Source organism: Grammomys surdaster, unplaced genomic scaffold, assembly GCF_004785775.1.
Source record: "Grammomys surdaster isolate TR1022 unplaced genomic scaffold, NIH_TR_1.0 194, whole genome shotgun sequence".
Taxonomy (NCBI): Eukaryota; Metazoa; Chordata; class Mammalia; order Rodentia; family Muridae; genus Grammomys; species Grammomys surdaster.
In genome coordinates, this window is record NW_021604639.1 from 6,490,778 (window position 1) to 6,509,095 (window position 18,318).

The following is an 18,318-nucleotide window of genomic DNA, read 5'->3' on the forward strand; positions in this document are numbered from 1 at the left end:
CCCCCCCCCCAAAACACACACACACAGTGGTTTAGCCTATTAGTTTAAAGATCAGGCTCCTTTCTTCACATTTCCCTTGAACTTCACATAAGCAATCCAGAGTTTTACTGGAGGCCTCATTTTACATTTAGAGCAGGACTCAGACAATTCTAGCCTCAGACTCTTCTTGTAAATTATTTCATTGGCACACAGTCACACTGCTTATCCAGTCCATGGCAGTGGTCGTCAACTTTCCTAATACTTCAATACCTCAAGTTGTGGTGACTTCCAACCATAACATTATTTTCATTAATACTTCATATTGTGATTTTGTCACTTAAGAGTGTTTCAGTTCCTAAGACTATTGGATATATGTGTTTTCTGATGGTTGTGACCAACAAGGTTGAGCACCACTGGTCTATGGCTACTCCACATCATAGGGAGAGGGCAGACAGGCACCATGATCCTCCAGAGAGCTTCGAGTATCTTTGCCCTTTAAAGAAAATATATGCTAATATCATGTTAAGGTTATTATATTAAATGTCATGCATGACTAGCTTATTACAGTGCTTAATAGCCTTCAGTATTTGTGTGCACTGTTTTCTCATCAATTAGACTCAGTACCATGAGACAATCTAGTTATCAAGTCATTATTTTTCTTATGTTCTCAGAACAAAAAGCCAATAAATGAAAGCCATGGATTGATGATCTACCTGAAGTTTTCAAAGATGGTCAAAGGGGTATTAATTTTCTTCAAATGCACCATTTTCGGTTTTATATGTCTTTCTTTTAAAAACTTATTGATTATAACCTGCAATTTGCAGAAAATCCTCAAAGGAAACAAAAATCCTATGTAATTTTAACATGATTGATCAACTATTTACACTTTCCCCTGAAACATTCTCCTCTCTTCTCTCTTCATGGATCACTCCAGAACTGTATGAAAGTAAGTTCTAGAAGATATGTCACTTATACCTAATAATATTTCTATTTGTTTCTTAAAAAAAGTATTTCCTTTTACATGACATTTGTTTAAAAAAAAAACCCTGGAAATTTAACAGTGACATTTTGTCTTCCTAAATATGATCTCTATCATGAAAATAGACATGCTTTGTCAGATTAAGTTTCTTGTCCTTCAGTCTGAAAGTCTCTCAGCTACTGTTTTGTACAATCCACACACTTTAAACAGGAAAGTCACTCTCTTCACTTGCACTGCTTCCTTGGGATTAGATTCAGAGTGTGGTTGCCAACAGCAACATCACAGAGTAATTCATCCTCTAAAGGTGAGTGTGACATCGATCTTTTTGTACAGTGGTGTCCACCAAATTCTTCTATAGAAAAGATCCTGTTTCCCATTGTAAATAAGAAATAATCTGGAGCTGGCTGAGCAGCCTAGAAATTCCAGCTACTCAGGATGCTAATGCAGAAGCATCACAAGTTCTAAATCTGCCTTAGCTCTACATTGAACTCAAAGCTAATCAGTTTAATGAAACCCCAAGTCAAAACAAAACAAACAAGAACAAAAAACCTGAAGTTATAGCCCAGTCATAGAAAACTTGTGAGAGGTGCACCAGGTTCAATTACCAGTATGCCATTACCTGACTGGTAAAATAATCTAGTAAGGGATACTTTGAAATTGTGGGTATATTTAAAAGAAAAAAAATCAATCGGTCAATTTCTGTACCTAACTGAGCAAAAGAAAGATATAAATTAAAACAAGTTAACCACACTTAAAGATGTGGGGCTTTTTTCTGTGCTATATTTGTTTTTAGTTGTTGCTGCTAAAGCTCTCAGACAAACCTGGGGTGAAGGTCTACATAATATAATATTTACACATAAGTATTACTTATTAATTTTAAAAATATTTTACAGAGAAAAATGATTACATAGGTTAGTTTAGGTTAAGGAGTAAAAACTGCCCAACCATTCTTAGAAAAAAATGACTTTTATTATTTTTTTATGGTTAAATAAAATTTTTTATTGGATATTTTATTTATTTACAATACAGATGTCACCCCTTTTCCCCACTTCCCCTCCCTAGAACTCCCTATCCCATCCTCCTCCTCCTTTATGCTTTTATACGATTTTGATTACATGCATGTAAAAATGACTTTTATAATTGGAAAATTTGAGACTACACAACATTGCAGGTTGCCACTTCACCGAGGAGAGGTAAGTGGGCCCTGTGGGAATGATGGGTGAGGTCTGGCATGAGTCCCTGCAATCATAGACTGGTGACACTGACAAACCCAAACGTTTTGAAAGCTTGAATTTCATTCCATGCTGTATTAAGTTACTCCTATTAAATATGTCACTAGAGCAATAAGTAAAAATCATTTGATTACACATCATTATGGATTTTTTTCATAAGACTTTAAACAGCTTCATACAATTTTACCAAGCTCTTACCATGCAACTCAGAGAAAATAATAAAGGGACAATCCAAGTCACAAAGACACCAATATTCCCTTGTTAGACAAAGTTCTTCATAATAAATGAGGTATGTGAAGAACCTCATTTACAGTTCAGCTACAAGTCTCAGGAATAGAAACAAGGAATACATACTGTGGCCATCATAACAAGGACAGATTGTTTCTAGCCAAGTCAAGCAATATATAAAGCTAATAAAGTAACTAAATTTTAAAAATCTATTTTTAAGGTCTGCTAGATGAGTCAGTGGGTAAAGGTATATACCACCAATCCTACAATCTAAGATTGATCTTCAGGATTTACATGGAAAAAGGCAAGAACCTACTCCCATAAAATTGTCCTCTGGCCTCTATATGCATGTCATTAAATGCCTAAACACATACCCAAAATAAATCCACTGGACCATATATATTGAAATATTTTCAATAACAGCAAGTCTAAATTGTACTTTAACCATCAGCGTTTTAAAACATCTAAAAGAGGTTTCCAATTATTATGAACAATAATTATGAGGAAAATGAGAGTATCTCCTCCTCAAATTGTCTGATCCCTGTAGATCCCTTCAACAGCACATGAGTCCCATCTACATATGGCATAAGGGAAGAAAAAATAACTTTCTAGGACTGAAGAGAGTCTCTCGAGTCTACAGCTTCATTATGGCCCACAACACTCTATGCAAAGCAGAGTAGAAATGTTTGAAACAGATTTTTTTCTCCATGCATTAAGATGTTGCAAAGAGTTGGCTAATTCAAATCAAACCTCAGCTACTTAAACTAAACAGGAATATTGACTGCTAATAACCTGGAACAATGACCAGATAAGAAAATAGACCTCTGAGGCAAGACCAGTTTAAAAAGATGCCCAGTGTGAAGAGAGGCCACAGCCATGCCACTCCATGACTTTCCTTCCAGCTGCACTTCTCCCTTTGTTCCTGTCCATAAGGTTGAATATATTTCTAGAAAGGAAATGCCCACTATAGTCCCTAGGGGAGGTGTGCAAGAGTCTGACTTAAAATGCTGTAGATTGGTGATATTTAATGATTGGCTCTAGATTCACTTTCAAGACAAACCTCTTGCCATGTATGCTAGAGAGTTTCTATTTGAGTTAACTTGTATAGGAAGAACCACCTCTAAATGTGGGTGGCACCATTCTACAGGTTATATTGCAATAGGTGGGTCCCAGACTGCATAAAAAGTCAGTTCGCACAGTACGGCTTTCATTGTCCTCTGCTTCTTGACTGTGGACACACTGGGACCAGTCCTTTCCAGCCATGGTGGACTATATATCCCCTCAAACTATAAGCCAAAATAAATCCTTTCTTAAATTGCTTCTTGCCAGCTATTTTGTCACACCAATAAGAAAAGTGACTGGTATAATGTAACAACCACAGAGTCAAACCCTGAAGGAGAAAAGGGCAAGTCTGAACTCTGGGCTTGGGCAAATGAGAACTTGATGGTGGCTGCTCTGTGTCTGTCTCCAGAAGGTGTGAGAACCAGGGGATCACAGGAATCCCTGAGACCCCAGCCAGTCTCAGTACCCTGGACCTAGGGGATAAGAAGCACTGTATAAACATGTAAGGCTGGAAAGGGTGGGTGTTACCTGAGATATAGGGTGAATCCCACCAAAATTCTGAAAGAGCACATATGATTAAAAACTTCGAGAACAATATGGTAATATAATAAATGGGTTGCTACAAAACATATCTTCCTTTTGTCTTCATGAGTTTATGAATGAAATTTACCAGCTGTGATACATTAGAAACCCATTAAAGGACTTGATTAAATGCCCCACAAAATCTTAATTAAGATGGTCTTGATTCAGTTTTTCATCCACATGAATTAAAAACTAGATGAGAGGCTGTGAGAGGGAAATGATGAAGAGAAAAAAATAAACCTCATTCATGTAAAGGTATTTGACAGGATGATAAGGTTCAGTTTACAGAGATGTCATGACATCTTTCTCATGAAAGTTTGTAATGTCCACAGACTTTAACAGGGCCTGCTGATCATATGAAACACACAGACCATGTTATAAGTTCCAATTGTGTATCAGAAATATGAATGCCTACAAAGACAAAACCCACAGGAAAATACCTTGATTCTAGGTATGCACTTTGCTGCAGAATATAACTTCTTATTTTTAAATGTCAATATACATGAGTACCAAGAGGTGGCCGAAAGCTAGGAACTGATAGCCTATAACATCAGAGAAATGAAAAAATTACTTTGGGGTAGATCCTAAGGTGCCCTTAATATAGTACCACAGCAATAATAATAATAATTAATAATAATACTGCAGCATTTCCACAGGACTGTACTGAGCTTCAGCTCTGCCACTGACCTGCTCTGCCAACACAGTCTATTTAAGTAAGCCAGGAACTTCATTAAGTACACTTTTTAAGCATTCGATACTAGTAGTTTATCTCTGCCACTTGAGCCGGATGAAGGTGAAAACCTATCCACCCTTCAGAGTTCCCTGTCACCTTCTTAAAAGAGAATCTTGTTTTTAAAAGTAACCAAAATGTTTGTTGACATGATTAAACTTGCGTTTAACAAATGTTCTTTTAAAAAAATAAACTAGACAGAGAACAAGTGTAAAAATAAAAAAAAAATAAAGCAAAGCAGCTTAGTTATAATTCAGGTACTAAATAAGTCAGATTTCAAAGAATCAAGGAGAGCTCCCACAAAGGTCTCCCACCAACAATACTGATTTCAAGTTTTTGGTAGCATGGACTTTAGTGCTCTGAGAAAAATGTGTTGAGCTCTGCGATGAGTAAAAGAATTTGGAAGCCCTGCAAAAGACACAAAGACCAAGAATTACAGTCACTGCTAATGAACCACATTCTGCTATCCTCTATAAACAGCTAACCCAAATCTGTAAAGGAGTCTGATCCACTGCTATATTCTTGATTTCAGTCCATTGTCATTATTATTTCCTCATTTCTTATTTTTGTGGAGTTAATTTTTCTTTTCTAATGTCTTAATATTTATCTTTTTCGCTTTCTGAGCTCTTTTTTCTAACATGTGTATTTGACACCAACTTCTATCTAAGTACCATTTCCATTGCTTCCTACACATTTTGATTCAGAATCTTTTCTTCATATCTATAATCAAACAACATGTCTTTAACCTGTTTCTGCTTAGAATAAGAAATCCATTCCAATCCTACTAGCATATCCCTAAACATTTCTAAAACCTCCTATTGATTAGGCATAACCAAATTAATTTCACTTTCTTTAATGTAGAGTCAATAAACCCTTATGCTCTTTTACCACATCTTTTGTATTTTCTCCCATGAGTTCCCAGAACAATGCTCCTGGAATAGAACACATAGTAGATATGGCAAAGTTCCTACTTGCAGCATTCAGTATGGAAACTGCTCATCTTAAAATGCTACTAGTTAGGTAGAACAGAATTTTAAATTTAATTTAATCTTCATTTGTTGAAAATTAACTGACTGTATATATATACTGAAAACCACACCAGGTAAGGCATCCCTTTACAGATGAATTGTCACCAGTCTGGGGATAGTAAATAAAATTTACAATCTAATTCAATGTGACTATGTGCACTTTTGTCTAATAGCCCATAGTATTCTAATGTGATAAGGAAATAGACATGTTTCTAATGGTCACAGGTTTCACAGGTCATGCCCTAAGAATCTCCATAAAGTCAGTAAAACAAGCTAGTTTGAGAAAGGGAAACCTTCAACTAGAAAATTAAACTTCAAGTTAAAGGTACAAATTATTCTAGAAAGCTCTTAGATAGCAAAGACAGTGTTTGCTACATTTTGCCTCAGCCATAGGTCATAGCAAAGTGCTCAGTATACAAAATCATTTCATACATTTGTTGAAAGAAGTAAAGAAATGAAAAAGAACAGAAAAATAAGATATAAGTTTAGCCCTAGAAACTAAGCATAGCAAAGCTCACATCCATCGTGAATGGAGGAGGGTAAGGTGAGAGTTTAAGAGGTGAATTTCAATGCTGAAATTTTATTTCATATTATTTCTCAGCTTTTAAAAAGGGAAACTAGAAAAAAGTCTGTCACAATAATTGTCAAACTGACTCAAAAAGCTTTTTAATTCTTAACTATTGTAAAACTTAAAATTTGTTAACTAATGCTTAATGCTCTTATTTAAGTATTAAAAAATTAAGTAGGAACCAATGAGATGTATCAGTAGATCAAAGTGCTTGTTGCCCAAGCCTGGCAGCCTCAGTTTAATTCTCGGACCCATGTAAATGTAAAGGGAAGAACTGACTACAAACTCGCCTTCTGAGCACCACTCCCTACCCAACACAGGCACTATGAGAGCTAGGTTAAATAGCTGTTGTTAAACCCAACAATTTACATGCACAGTGTGCACTTGTCACCACATGCCATCACATGTGTGAAGCTTCTAAATGGAAACATACAAAAACAAAAGCTACTGTCTACTCTTGAAAGATTGAGAATTTAAAAGGGGGACAGTGTATCACTATCGTTCTGAACACAAGAACCTCATCATCTCCCCAAAAGGATGAAGGTCATTCTAGAGATGCCAGCTCTGTTCCAGATTCAGTTGCAAAGGAGACCTGCAGGGAGTGCCTGATCTCATTAGCAAAGCAAAAACAAAACAAATAGAATAAAACACTCACACAAAAAAAAAACATGTGCCAAATGAATCATTCTAAGCACATTATAAAAAAAAGTATCTTGGATTTTACTTTTAATATTGTTGTCATAGTCTTTTTTTAGATGTCAACTTAAATCTCGAGGTTTCTATTGTGAAGTTTTGATTACACAAATAGGCTATTGAACTTAACTAGAAATGAAGTTCTCATTTAGACTTTATAAAGATAGTAAAGTACCTAATAGGGTCTGACTCAGTACATTCTAAGTGCCCAATAAATGCCCTTATGGTCACTCATTTTCCAGTTTTAGGAGTCCCACCACCACCACCTTAAAAAGAACAAAAGTATACACACTATTAAGAATTATTGCCACAGGGCTGGAGAGATGGCTCAGTGGTTAAAAGCACTGACCGCTCTTCCAAAGGTCCTGAGTTCAATTCCCAGCAACCACATGGTGGCTCACAACAAACTGCAATGGGATCTGATGCCCTCTTCTGCTGTGTCTGAAAACAGTGACAGTATACTCACAAACATAAAAAAAAAAAAAATCAATCAATCAATCAATAGAACTATCGCCAGGAATAGTGATTCACATCTGAAACCTCAATACTCCAAGGCAAGAATGTCACAATTTGGAGCCAGGGTGACTGACAATAACTAAAATGTTAGCACCCATGAGTCATGTGACATTTCGCTCTGATTTGGGTTGCAGAAGTAGTCAGATGAACTACTACTGGGTCTTGATGCTTTGCCATATTGTATGAGTTCTTGGGCAACCCAAATTAATATAGTCAACAGAAGTTAAATTTGCTACTATAGACCTAACTATATTGATTATTAGTTCAATTATCTATAAGGTAACAAATATTTCATAAGTAACATAATTTGATCACTGAAGCAACCAAAGTAACTTTACTAAAAGTAGTCAGATCCCTTCAGACTTCAAGAAACTAGGAGGCTTTAATGACCTAAATCTTTGAAGTTAGCTTAAGAAAAACAAAATCTACTATGAAATTCTGAAAAGATACAATAGCAAGTAGAATAAAATGAGCTACTGTCTCACTTTTCATATTTTTTAAAATATGCTTATCTATGTACAGGTACCTGCACTTGTGAATGCAAGTGCCTGCAGAGTCCAGAAGAGGTGGTGAGGAAGAAGAAAGGGCAGTAGGGAGGAGTGAAGAAAAAAACAATCTCCTAGCGAAAGCCTTCTGTGTCTCCCATAGGCTTGTAGGATGTAGCACCATTGGGAGGTGTGGCCTTGTTGGAGGTAATGTGGTCTTTTTGGAGGAAGTGTCACTATAGGGTAGGCTTTGAGATCTCCAAAGCTCAAGCCAGACCTAGCAGTTCATTTCTCATACTGCCACCTGCCAATCCCAATGTAGAATTCTCAGCTCCTCCAGCACCATGTCTACTTGGATACTGCCATGCTTCCCACCATGGATGATAGACTAAACCTCTGAACTGTAAGCCAGCGCGAATTAAATGTTTGCCTTTAAAAGAGTTGCTGTAGTCATGGTGTCTCTTCACAGCAATAAAATCCTATGACATGTGTACAAACTCATTGTTAAGGTGCCTAATTATCTGTTTACAAGTAACAATTATTATATTATCAAACATGAAAGAGCTGCTATGAACTGAGTGGTTATCCTATAGTACACTTAGTACATAAGCTAGAGCTTCACCTATGCAAAGTCTAAGTATACTAAGCTTGTGCCTCACAGCCAATGAAAGGCAGACCCAATTCATGTTTGGTGACAGACCCAAGTACAGTGAGTCTAGAGCCTCCATACAGTTCCTTACCTGACCGATAACGTTCATCTCGAGACCCTGAGGATCTTCGGCGGTGGTATCGAGAAGCTGAGGAAGGAGTGACAGGTGCCCGTCGCTCTTGAGGCAGAGCTTGGTCCACTCCTAGAATTAGGTAAAACAGTAGGGTGAGCATGAGGCTGTTCTCAGTAGCTAAGCTAAGGGAACTTAGTTACAATAAATATTCACTCATTACATTCCTATCACCTATCAGATCAGCTGGTAGTAATAAGTCAGAGAGGGAGAGGGGTCACTCCCGGCTGATCAACAAGACAGTAAGACATATGCAAGGCTGAGCCCCAGAGAAGTTCTTCCAATTATGGGCAGGATATAGGCAAGTGTTTTTTCTTGTCATAGTGGCCAACGAAGAATGGAAGAAGCATGAAGCCCGAGACACAGGATCAGGATGATGATGATGATGATGATGGTTATTATTATTATTATTATTAAGAGTAAACAAAAAGACCATAAAAGACCTGAAAATTTTTAAAATTATAAGTATCACTGAAGTCAACTTTAAAATAAACTTTATAGATTGTTTGTATGTAAATTTGGTAACTGGGAAGTTATCTATATGTAACATCAACTTTTACCTTTTGTCATTCCCAATTACTAATTCACCAAAATCTTGCTTCATTTAATACTAAATAGATGAACTTGAAAGCAACTTTTGTGAATTACCAAAAGTGTTTTCTTCCTCAAATTCAAAGACAAAAGCTGACCCCCGTATATGCCAATTAAACTACCAATTAGACTGATGTAACAAACACCAAGGAACACAATGTAGATGAGACTTAGTATTAGTAGTATAGGAAAGAGTCCATCTTTACAGTTCAGATATAAAGAACCTGCTCCCACTGAGTACTGATGACATTTCTTTAGAAAAGACCACTTATAACGAGAAGAAAACAAGCATAAAACATGAGCTATGAAAAAAAAGTGCCTGTATTTCGGCAACAGACAACTGGTTCTCACATGAGCCTATCTCAGTATTCCTTGTGATATGTTAACCTTGTGAAGCCAAGGAGCTCTGCACTAGGTTGACATCTATACCTGGAGAGGTACAGCCCTGACTCTTACAGCAGTAGGCTTCTCTCCACCCACCACAGTTTCTACCTCTTCCATGATCAGGATTGTGTTGAGATGATGAAACAACAAACTCATCCAAATGTGACTAACGGAGTCCCAGCATATTTGTCTTTTAATAATTCTGGGTTTAACATTTATACCTTTCTCTTCATTGTCATGCTTTCAATGTACCTATTTGCTGATACTTTCAAAACACTCTAACTAAAAAACAAAATAAACAAAATATTCTAGGTCCATATGCTCTGGTACCTGTGACCTTGGGCAAGTTCCTTAATCTTTCCAAGGTCTGGCCTTTCCATCTGTATTTGAAAACACTAACAACAGGTAACACCGTAAAGCACTGGTGTATAGACTTTATTCAAACCAGGAGATGAGCTATTACTTCTACCATTTTGTTGTTGAGGTAATACAGACACAGAAATGGAACTTAAACACTGTACCACTCTTGTAGTTAAGTTTTCTCCTCATTCAGAATTGCCTTTGCATTTGTGCTAGGGGCCTCTACCAGTTGCTCACAGACACCTCTCCTCTAAGCACAAAGTATTCTGTATTCCATATTTTCTGGCTCTGATGACCACAAAAGAAAGCCCCAAACTCATCCATCGAACAAAAGACACCTCCAACTGCAGCCCACCTTCCTCTCTAGTTCAACCTTCTAAGTCAAATAGAAATTGTGATTCTTGCCAAGTTTTGCCCTGCCTCACTAATTTTGCCTCTTTAAATGTCTCACCTACCCACCAGACTTGGAAACATGAAGACAAAAGTGAGATAAGGCTAGATCATTAATTACTTGTCAACTACTTATAGCTTGTTATGAAAAAATTCCCCAATAAAAAAGTCCCATTATAGTTGTTGTACCTAACCAATCCAAACATTTCATATGAATAAACAACTTTCATGTCTTTCAGATAGACATTAGACACCACTAACAATCCCCATGTTAACCCAAAGAATGAGGCACAGGTGGGCCACCTAACTTTCTAACTTGAGGCTCAATAGGTTAGAACCGATACGTCAGAACAGAGTTACTCAAGAAAAGATATTCAGGCAGGGGAGAAGGATTTCTATCTAGAGACTTTTTTTCATCTCCAGACTGACAAAAACTGCTTCTTAATCAAGTCCCACTGTCTTCTAGCATTGCAGCAGTCTCTGGATCACACAGCAGCCCCTAATTTTTACTGTAACTGTAGTTAAGAAATTATCTAGAAAGTAAAAAGTACTTATTGTATGGTTAGATAAGACATTTTCTACATTTGCTTTGCACTAAAACAGATGAGGACACCACAAAACAAACAAAAAAATTGAAATTTCATTCTGAGCACCTTAGTATCTACCCTAGCATACAAATCTAATTCTTAGGTTACTTTCACTGTTATGTCCATCTCATCTTTTAAGGATATAGCTACTGCATAACAGCATACATTTCTTTTGTAATCATCTTCCTATTATAGTATGTTGACAGGGAACTCATGAACTTGTAAATTATGAATGATATAAAGCCTGTGACAATTTGACATTTGCATTAAATTGCTATTCTGCTATACTTGTTTGTTTTGTTTGTAGTGCTTAAAATTTATCCCAGTGCCTCAGCCTGCAAGGCAAGCAATCTAGTCCTCAACAATGTCCCCTGTCCTTATCTGATTTTGTTCTTCAATATTGGATAAGATACAAGTCTACTACTGTCAGGCCTAGAGCTTGAAGTTGTTGCATGCTCTCTTATAACTCAGATATTTCACCAAAAAAAAAAAAAAAGGAAAAGAAAAAGACCATGATCCGGTCATAACTGGCACCTTTACGTGGCTAAATTTGACTCAGTTTGAACCCTAGGATGCTGGCTGGACATGGGTTTAGTGATGTTCCCTTTTTACTACTGACTTTCTAACAAGAAACATAATTCATTAAGTGTCATTAAAAATAACAGGAAATTCAGCCAATCCTGAGATAGAATACACATCATAAACAACAGAGCAGTAACCTGTACATGACTCACCAACAACAAAGCTCACTTAGAACACAGAGACTTTTCCTTTATTGATGAAATATCCTTTCCTCTCACCATTCAAGCTGGAAAGGATGCCTACCAAGTCTCAGACCAGAAATCTCAGCTTTGAGTTTCTCTGTCCCACTTTACATAGGGGTAGCCTTGCATCTCCCCTTCAACCGTCCATTTACTCATGGCACAACATGCTTCCTCAGCAAAGAGAACTTGTCTGTACAGTCCTGTGTGCCCTTCAGTCAGTGTTGAAGGAAGTCACATGTGTCACTGCCAGACAGCGTCACTGTCCACAGACCAGTTGAATTTCAGTTATGAGGTGAAACTCTTGGGGTAGAAGGAAGCAGAACCAAACTCTTCACTTGCCACTGAGGAAGCTCAGTAGTATTCACACAGACACTGAACCTAATAGTAACAGGCTCAGGCAAGGAGTCAGCCAGCTTTATTTTCTAGAGAAAAAAGCACAAGTGTCAACTGACTTGCCTTTCTAGCTTCAAATCAAAGACCAAGCTTTTCATTTTCTATGTACCCTAGGAACAAAATTCACCAACCTGACAACTCTACCAATCACAGACAACTTTTCCCATCACAATCTAGCAAAGCATCTTCAGCTAGATTTCAGATAAAGCCATCTCCATATTGGACACACAAAACAACAAGGTGAGTCACTTCTTGTAAAGATATTCACATCAGAGCAGCTATCTTCAGTGGCAACATCAGATACTGGGGTTTGCAGACTGAATTGTTAAAAATAAATAGAAATCAACTGACTAGAATGTGCAAGAGTCCAAAATCATTTAATCCTCTGCCACTTCTGTCACTGATTAGCACTAATGTGGCCAATTGGTATTTAGATTCATCCAAATCAGAAATAAAATCAGAACTGTCACCACCAGTGCAGAAGGCTCATGAAAAACACTGTACATGCCTAGGTACTGAATGCTTTGGCACTAAACATTGGCTACAGCAGTTGTTGGGAATGCCCTCTTGATGCTCCAGTGGCAAGGCAGTAGTGGACAGTCTTGCTGCTCTCCTCTGGTATGATGGGAGTTCAGTGGGCACAGAAGTGGGATGAGAGAACAGAGGTCCAGGAGAAACCACCCACTGCTTTGTGAAGGGACTAGGCAGCAAATTCAAACTGTCAACAGGTCTCACACAGGAGGTTTGTTAAAGGGAGAGAGTAAGGGGATACAGAGGCTCCCTGTGGGATGAGGAAAGAAAGAAGAGAAATGTATCAGGGGATAATACATGCATAGGACAGGCAACAGAGGCAACAGTGGGAATGTGTCCTCTCTGGGCAGCTAGTGATGATGTGTATTGTTGTCCTTTTGGACTTACTGTGAAGGTACCTGATGGTACCACTGTCAAAAGGTCCCTCAGGGCTGGCCTTGCAGGTGCATGATTGCTAACACCTTGTTCTACCTCTTCCTGTCATGCTCAAATTCTGGAATGGAGTGTGTACTTGCCTGCAAGTGGGTTGTGCTCACTATGTGCAGGAGATGAGAGGTCCTCAGTTAATCCATATCTTACTATTGTAGGGTGAGGAGCAGAATACCAAACTACAACTGCTTGGAAATATTCCACAAATAGTAAGACTGGGACTGAGGGTCATCTCAACTAGAAGGTCCAGGTGAGAAATCCTTCAACAAGTGGCATTTGAACTGAACATTAAACAAAGCTTAGTACAGGCAAAATGAACAGTTCCAGGATTCCTAAAGTGGAAAACAGCATGGCCATCTGGGAAAGCCAAAGCTAGCCCAGGGCAATAGAAAATACAATAGCTGGACAGGACTGTTCAACTCACTCTCCATATGGAATCATCTATGGTCTTCAGTAGTAACAAGCAGGGCTCATAAATTCTCATTAAGAACAGACACTGTGCCCATGTGAACCCTAGAGAGCTGCAAGAAATACAAGAAATTTGCCAACTGTCTTTTGTTAGTCTCATTCACGTATGTCTCAATCACAGCCTTGTAGCTGGGCATGAATTTGGCTGCTAAAGATAAATACAGCCAAATAAGCTCAGAATACTAAATTTGCAGAAGCAGCTCCATGCCAAGAAACATTTCATGACTGCCACATAATAAATAACACCTAGACAATATACATATTATAAGAAAGGATGTGGGTATTTGGATGATGAAAATTTTATTACAGTCAGTGAAGTTTTACTACTTTTTGCTACCAAGTAAGTCTTCTAAAAGTAGCAAAGACTCTCCATACATGCTACGTGCTACTAGAGACTCTTCCAAAGAATATTGTTAAGTAACTGGCTTTATTTTCTATTTTTGTCAATTTGATCTGGTTTAGAGGTTAACAAAGGATCATTTTGAAACAAGCGTTTTCTTACTAAAAACTAGAAGTATCAAACAACTTCCCTTAAGTAGCATTTTCTCTTCTAAAATATTTCTCAACCTATTATTTCTTCTTCATAATTCTCATCTGACTTTTTAGCTTCTAGTACACTGTACCCTATCTGAATTGAGGTGGGCACTCAGCATTGTACTCATAAAGAGAAGCTATCTTCTCCAGATATCACTACCACACAGTGTTGATCCCTTGAGTAGCAGCGAAAATCCTGTAGAAGACACTGTATCCGAGTATTCTCATCAGGAAGGAACCACAGCCTGGCAACAGTATCTCCAGAATCCTAACTTTACCTTATGGCACTCTAATACATAACCATGTATATATAATAAATAAATACATCTTTTTAAAAAAGAATGGAAAGATAATCTTCATGGATTTTTATAAACACCTGTTTTGCTCACTGTCTTCCCAAGTCCTGATGATGAATGAGAGTTCATGTAGCAGAAGGAGGTTATCTATAAAATGCTTTTGCTAGGAAGTGTGGTAGTTTGAATAAGAATAGTTCCCACACTCTCATATATTTGAATGTGCAGTCAATAGAGGCATAAGCCAAAACATGCACTGTTTTAGGAAGGATTAGGAGGTGTGACCTTGTTGGAGGAGGTGTGTCACATTGAGTGGAGCTTTATGCCAGCCTCTTCCTTGCCCAACTTCTACCCCCTTCTATGCCTGCAGATCAGGATGCAAAGCTTTCAGCTAGTGCTCCAGTACAATGCCTGTCTGCTCCCTGTCATAGTGATCATAGACTAATTCTCTAAAACTATAAGCAAGCCCCTAATTAAATACTTTCTTTTATAAGAGTTGCTTTGGCTTGGGTTTCTTCACAGCAATAGAACAGTAACACAGGAACAAATCCTCCATCCTAAAATATGACACCCATTTTCACATCACAGGACTGGATGGTGCTCATGTTTATGGAAAGGCAGAAGGACAAAGCAGACAATACAACTTAAAACACATTTCTGCATTCAAATTTTTATCACATTTCCATCAGAAATTCTAAAACACAATCTATAAGTAGCATTCAACTTTGTCACATACTCTTTTAATTCTCTGTCCATTTCAACAAGATCATGGTAACTATCAACAAGGTCACGAGGAGGACAAACGTAGGCAAAGCTGGGAGATAGTTGAAATGTCTGCTTCTAAATATTGAAGTTCATTTCAATATTTTTATGTGATTTGCTTTGTTTGTCATGCTAGGGATCAAACCAAGACCTCTCATAAACTTGGCACGTGCTCTAGCACTGAGCCATAAGCCACAACACATTATTTTAAAATAATGCATTCTATCAGAGGTAAAACCCAGAACACATTCCTATAAATCCAGTTTACAAATACTTATGCTCCTGTTTTAAATGTACTTATTCTACTAAAAGTACATTAAGTCATCTTCTCCTTCTTTAATCTCCTAAGTGCAAAAACACGGTCCAAAGTAAGTCTGACCTTTCAGATGGACCCTGACCTTGAAACCATCTACTTAAAGATCACTTTGGTCTTTCTGTTTAAAACTCTAATATCTTGATCCTTGATGCTAGAAGTAAAAGAAAGCATGCAGGTCTCAATGTCCTTCCCTTTATCACATCTCAGGGATCAAGATACAATTACTCATTCTCTGCTTAGGAAATCTGTCTTCAAGACAACAGTGCAACAACATTGGAGGGTGGGGAGAAATCTTATCCTTGGACATGCATCCCTTTTTAATATCTTCATACTGGAAGAGGCAAGCTGACCAAGAATTACACAGACAGAACACTGGAATTTAACAGGAAATGCAGAAAGGACCCTGATTCTGGGACAGTCACCATTCATGCACACAAATTTGGAGCTTTAAGGACCAACACAGGTATTCTCTTTGGGGACCTAACCTCTACCTCCTTCAGTACCAGCCTTATACTTGGGGGAAAAGACTTCCAAAAGTGTCCTTTGCCCAGGAGCTGGTCTCTCTCAGGGATGCAGGGCTCACCGAAACGAAAGTAAAACAGAGGCCGGTTCCCCGCTGCACTGGCCGCCCGCTCCCGGGCCGCAGCTTCTCGGATGTCGCACACCCCGATGTGGGCAGAGCGGAAAGGTCTCCTCGGCACGCCTTCACCGGGCTGCAGTCTACACCGAACCACGGCAGCTCCATTCGCTGCTGTAACAAGTTGAAAAAAACTAATTAATTCAGACTTTAGTTTTTTTTAAATTTGTTACAGCGCTGAGCAGAGCTGCCGACCCCATGCAGAAACAGCACACAGACCACCAAGGGCTCCAATAGGTGCAGATGCCCTCTGCCCCCAGCCAGTCCCAGACCAGTGAAGGCATCAAAAATATCCCAGGTAAGCCAGTAACTGCCCTAGCTTCACTTGGTTTGGAATGGCAAACAAATCAACATCCAACAGCATCTGCAAAGACCCCAATCGACCAAGCAGCCTTCCTCAAAGACAGGGCAGACACCTATAGACATCAGATAGACATCAGTGAGTGACCGGGCCTTTATGACAATCACAGCAAGGGGAGGCAATGGCAAAGAAATACCTTCCCCCCAACACTTTCCCTTAAGCCTTTTACCAGCCTATTTACTTTTTCTTCTTCCAAATAAAATCATGCTTCTTGCCTTCACAAGCCAGACCATAGGACATCAATCCCTAACACACAACAGGACCACTTTTACATCAACTTCCTTAAAAATCACATAAAAAGACACAAGCAAAAACCAAAATCACACAACTACAGGCACAACAGATTCTTGATATCAAGTTCAGTAGCCACAGAGATTTTTTTTAATGCCATGTGAACTCTATAATATTGGGGTATCATACATAACCTGGAGAATAGAAATGGGGTGTGTACACATGCACTTTAAGATTTTTAGGTTTTCTTTCATCCACAACAGAAACTGCAGTTTCAGTTTTTACCTGTCGTATGTGTCTTACTAAGCCTTTTAGCTTGAGGATGGGCATTGCTCACCTTCAAGTTGAGCAGTTCCTAAAACCTAGCAAAATCTCAAGGTTATCCTCTACATGAAGTGAGCTAACACAGGAATCCACACTGAAATGCCAGTGTATTTCTATTGTCTTAAAATCTGTACAATACAGCTTAAGTGCAAAAATTCTCCAAAGCCACAAATGTAACAGTGGCAGGAGGTGGACTTTATAATCTGCAAATACCAGTAGTGCATATTTTACTGGCACCACTAAAAACACCAAACCTTTATACTCATACTCTCCGAGTCAGGCTATCACAACATTTTCCAGTTATCTCAAACTTTCTATTAATTCAAATCATAATCAAAAATCATGTTTAAAACACAAATGCTCATATTTTTATGATTATAGTGTTTCAAAGAAATCAATATATTATTGATCTCTATCTACAGATGAAATATCTATTAAACTGTATTAGGTATGATTATAGAAAAGTTGCATATGCCTTCAATTTTCACAAAATCTATGAGTAATTATACAAAGAAGTTGGTTGTGTGGAATGTAGGTGTCAAATGTGCACTCTTCAGGCAGATTCCAGAGTGAGAGAAAAGCCTCTTTCAAATGTGGCTATTATCTCTTAAACTAGACAACTAATGCTATTCAAGGTTCACGTACTTGGAGGCTGGGGAAGGTAGGCGCCAATTAATTTTGACCTCTTCTTTTCATATCCCTTTTGTGTAATGTCACCTGAAAGAGAACAGAAAAAAAAAAGAAAGCATTCAGAACAGTTTCAACAGATAAAGTTGGTCATTTAATACAGTATGACAAAATATACTAACATTTGTAACTATCCTTTATTTGCTTTATAATTAGAGATTTATAACAGAACCACTATTTATCATTTACTGTCAATTTTCCTTTACCCTCAAAAACTTATAGTACTCATGGTATATAAAAGAAGTCAGTTGCTCAATACATGTTCATCTCTGGTCTTCTGGCTTCGTTTCTACCCTGAGAGTCCAAAATTAGATCTGTGCAATTTTTTTTCACATTTGTAGGCATAGAAAGCCTGCTCAACCTTCAGGAGCTCTCATTAACTTAATCAACAATGGATTGCACAACTGTCTGGGCT

General features: G+C 38.0%; 1 protein-coding gene across 1 annotated transcript in view; it reads right to left on the reverse strand.

Annotated features, from left to right (window-relative positions):
• Positions 1-17,927, reverse strand: part of Dip2c (disco interacting protein 2 homolog C) — a 154,507-nt gene extending 136,580 nt beyond the window's left edge. Inside the window, exons 1-3 of the mRNA XM_028769860.1 lie at positions 17,862-17,927; positions 16,247-16,414; positions 8,823-8,933 (exon numbers count right to left, since the gene is read on the reverse strand). The gene's annotated coding sequence lies outside the window, so the exon portion shown is untranslated. The remainder of the gene's footprint in view (positions 1-8,822; positions 8,934-16,246; positions 16,415-17,861) is intronic.
• Between the last annotated feature and the right edge of the window lie 391 nt (positions 17,928-18,318).